This window comes from Rhinoraja longicauda, chromosome 16 (genome assembly GCF_053455715.1).
Source record: "Rhinoraja longicauda isolate Sanriku21f chromosome 16, sRhiLon1.1, whole genome shotgun sequence".
NCBI classification, from domain to species: Eukaryota; Metazoa; Chordata; class Chondrichthyes; order Rajiformes; family Arhynchobatidae; genus Rhinoraja; species Rhinoraja longicauda.
The window spans coordinates 42,233,987-42,238,574 of NC_135968.1; positions in this window are offsets into that span (position 1 = coordinate 42,233,987).

The window sequence follows — 4,588 nt, forward strand, 5'->3', positions numbered from 1 at the left end:
AGTGGGTGTAGGATAGTGTTAATGTACGGGGATCGCTGGGCGGCATGGACTTGGAGGGCCGAAAAGGCCTGTTTCCGGCTGTATATATATGATGATGATGATGATGATGATGACTGTTTATAGCACTGAAACATACTCAATTATGGACTCTTTGCTTCCTCACATCCCACGTCTCGCTTTTAAAGGCTGTGGATGATATAAATAAACATCGCCTTTTTTGTTACTCACCAGGTTCATTTCACCAAAGTATTTATTTACATTTCCCTCCTTTAAAATAAGTAAGAAACTTGAACAGGCCAGGCATCGGCCCATAATCAGAATGAAAGTGATAAACAGGACACTCCACCATGTGAATACCATTAGATTTGTTGCTGGGAAATTGTGTACATTGGAGGGTAATCTAGAGGCAAAGTCAGTACAGATCATGTTGCATGGGCGGCTGATGGCCAAGGATGAAGAATACCGACTAATCTGAGGATGAAATTCAGGTGAAGACTTTAGTGGGGAAGCCCTCACATTTTAAAAAAACCTGGCAATCATGCAAATGAAATTTCCAGGTCATTCTTGGAAGTATCTCTGTGAAATGTCAGGAAGCTTTTGGAGATATGTAACATGCCCTCCTGACCACTAAGTCATTTAATTTCCACATTCCACAGAGTTCTGAGCCCATCCTTTCCAACTCTTGAGATGGCACCTAGCTCCAATATGAAACTTATGGAGCCTGGCATCCCACAGGTTCTGATGGCCAACATCTCAACTTTTACTACACTTGCCTTGCAGAAGCCTTTTTCTTATCGATGCTGCTGTGCATGTCTCTGAGTGACAATATTCAACATTGTACCAGAGTAGTTTACCAATATGTGTTCCAACAAGTTATCGTTTGGAATCCTTTAATTGAAGGAAGAAATGTAAGTCATTGGACCCCCATATCAGGCTGCTCTGGGCTAAAGACATTTGTTCCAAGAGCATGCATTTCCTGCCTTACCCTAGTGTCTTCCACCTACCATGGTCAGTCTCGCAATCTTCTTCCTCTTGACTATCAGTTGGCCAGTCTAGATTACTGCCACTTACATCAGAGGACATTAAAGACATCAGCACAGACATCACTGAGACCACTCTGGGAATATATATAACCTCTTCTGCTGAAAGTCAATTCACTCCCACCAGCTACTTTGCCGTCACTGGCAGAGCACAATGTTGGACAGACAATGGTATGTAGGCTTCAATTTTTAATCGAGACCTGAGAGGCATTATTTTACACAGAGGGCAGTGAGTATGTGGAATGAGCTACCACGGCAAGTGTAGAAGTGGGTACTAATACAAGATTTAACAGACATTTAGACAGGTTCGTATATACGAACAGCTTATGGACCAAATGCAGGCAAATGAGACTAGCTCAGGAAGGCACCTTTGTGGGACTGTTTCTGTGCTGTATAACTGACCATTACTCTTTCAATGAAGTTTGTATGGATTTTTAACATGGTTGGCTGTATAAATAGGAACAGAAGTGGTGATTTTTTTTGGTAAACTTTCATGCCTCCGTTATGTCCAAGGAGACACTGAGATGATCGTTGGGAACGGTGGGAAGGTCAGGTGGGAATTGTAGTAGAAGAGGGAATTGAGGTGTCTACTGAATCCGTCTCTTCTTCCTGTGCCTCTCCAATCTGGTGTGCACCTATTCCTGCCGTTCTCTCATCCCCTGCCCCACTGCCCAGTCCCCTTCCATCTATATCTCTCCCTCTGGCTTTACATTTCGTTCCTCTTCACCCCCTTTTGTGTCCATTTCATCTTTAGCCTTTGTCACTGCCAATGAAACACCCCCCCCCCTCCCTCTCTCCCCCCCCCCCCCCCCCCCACCCCCCCCCATCCCCCACCCCCCCCCCCCTTACCTATATTCATCTATCATTTGCCATGTAGGAAAAAGAACTGCAGATGCTGGTTTAAATCGAAGGTAGCCACAAAATGCTGGAGTAACTCCGCGGGTCAGGCAGCATCTCGGGAACGAAGGAATGGGTGACATTTCAGGTCGAGACCCTTCTTCAGAGTGAGCAAGGGTCTGAAGGGTCTCGACCCGAAACGTCACCCATTCCTTCTCTCCCGAGATGCTGCCTGACCCGCTGAGTTACTCCAGCGTTTTGTGTCTACCTATCATTTGCCATGTTTTGTCCAGCCCCACGTATCTTTTCCAGGTTTCGCCCCACTACTACAATCATTCTGAAGGAGGGTCCCAGTCCGAAAGGTTGCCTATCCATTCCTTCCACAGATACGGTCTGCCATGTTGAGTTACTCCAGCTCTTTGTGTTTTGCTCCAATATGTTGTTCTCTGGTTGCTAGTACAGAGAAATGTTGCCTCCTATGTTTCTTCTGCCCTCTCCTTCAGTTGCTCCACTGCTGCTGGTAGGGGCTGGGTCTGCATTGTGTCAGCACATATTGGAGAAACCAGCTGATCACAAAGTTTGGTGACCTGCTCTGCACATACACAAAGCCACTGTCAGAACAGTCCAAGAAACAGAAACATTACTTCAGGTCAAGAATGATCTGTTGGATGGACACAAAATGCTGGAGTAACTCAGTGGGCAGGGTTGCCAACAGTCCTGTATTAGCCCGGACATCCCGAATATTGGGCTAAATTGGTTTGTCCCGTACGTGACCGCCCTACCCGTATTAGGCCCGGGGGCTGCTGTAGGCCCTGCACTGTAGGCCAGGACATTGTAGGCTCGGACAGTGTAGGCTCGGACAGTGTAGGCCCGGACAGTGTAGGCCCGGACAGTGTAGGCCCGGACAGTGTAGGCCCGGAGGCCCGGGCACCGCCTAACAGAGGTTGTTAGTTGCAATCCACCGCCATTGATGGAGTGGGAGCACATGGCCGCTGGCTGGGTGAGGTCACGTGGGGCGCAGGGTGGTGATGTCACCTTTACCCCTTATTTGGGAGTGAGATAGTTGGCACCCCTATCAATGGGACAGGCAGCATGTGGTTACTCCAGCATTTTGTGTCTATCTTCGGTGTAAACCAGCACCGCAGTTCCTTCCTACACAATGACCTGTGGGTGGCAGTCTCCACTCATGCTGGTCTCTAGAGAGGACGCAAGAACCAGTTGTTCCTTGTTCCCTAAGTCATCATCCTCCAATCTCTCATTGTGGTTCAAAGTTGAACGATACGTAGGCATACAGGGCACATTCCTTGTATGCAGACAAAAAACGCTGGAGTAACTCTCCTGAGATGCTGCCTGACCCGCTGAGTTACTCCAGGATTTTGTGTCTACCTTCAATTTGAACCAGCATCTGCAGTTATGATCCTACACATTCCTTGTATGTGTACATACTTGGCCAATAAATTTATTCAATTCAATTCAATTCACTCACAGGGTCACCAAGGTTCCTTGCATCTGGTCACAAAATCACACATAGATTTCAAACATGTGATTCTCATCCAGTCTTTCTAAATGATTTAGGCACAGTCAGTGGATCCAGGCTCCAATGGGAATTTCATAACTCTTGCAAATCCATGCAGCATGTAAATTGCTGTTTACTTTCAAGGAAAAAATAGATAACTTCCTTGTTCATTTATTGTGTGTTATAATGTTATTGTGTGTTATTAAACATTAATACTAAAATTAAAAAGCTTTTTGCTCATCCACGAAGCATTTTGGTTCCTGGGTGTCTTGCACAAAAAAACTAGAGTAACTCAGCAGGTCAGGCAGCACCTCTGGAGAGAAGGAATGGGGGGGGGGGGGGGGGGGGGGGCTTTCGAGCCGAGACCCTTCTTCAGACTGCATCCTTGTGATGTAAGACTGACTTTGTCAGTGGATGTCATGTGTTTCCTCTCTTGGTCTGTATGGTATGAAGATTGCGTCAGAAAAGAGGCAGTCCGGCAAGCAAAATGTACCCTTAAGGGCGGCACGGTGGCGCATTGGTAGAGTTGCTGCCTTACAGCGCTTATAGCGCCGGGGACACAGGTTCGATCCTGACGACGGGTGCTGTCTGTACGGAGTTTGTACGTTCTCCCCGTGACCGCGTTGGTTTTCTCCGAGATCTTCAGTTTGCTCGAACACTCCAAAGCCGTCCAGGTTTGTAGGTGAGGTTTGTAGTTTAATTGGCTTGGTGCATGTGCAAATTGTTTCCAGTGTGCGTAGGATAGTGCTAGTGTGTGGGGATCGCTGGTCGGTGTGGACTCGATGGGCTGTTTCCGTACTGTATCCCTAAACTGAACTAAAGACCCTTTTATTCTGCGTTTTATTGGGGACTTTAAAGAAACACTCATGACGGGAAATCCAGAGCAACCTCGAGAAGCTCCAAGAAGTCTTCTCCCATGTTACCCATTCCCTTTACAGAAGGTGACAAGTCTGAAGAAGGGCCTCAACCCGAAACATCACCCATTCCTTCTCTCCTGAGATGCTGCCTGTCACGCTGAGTCGCTCCAGTATTTTGTGTCTATCTGAGAGAAAATACTCTAGGTGTATTCAGTGTGTCAGGCGAGCTGATTTACATGCTTTCCCCACCACTGTCTTCACCGATCGAGCCCCATCCCTCGAGTGCCACAAAACCACTGCAAGGCACTGGCTGCGTGTAATAAATGTGTGTATGTATA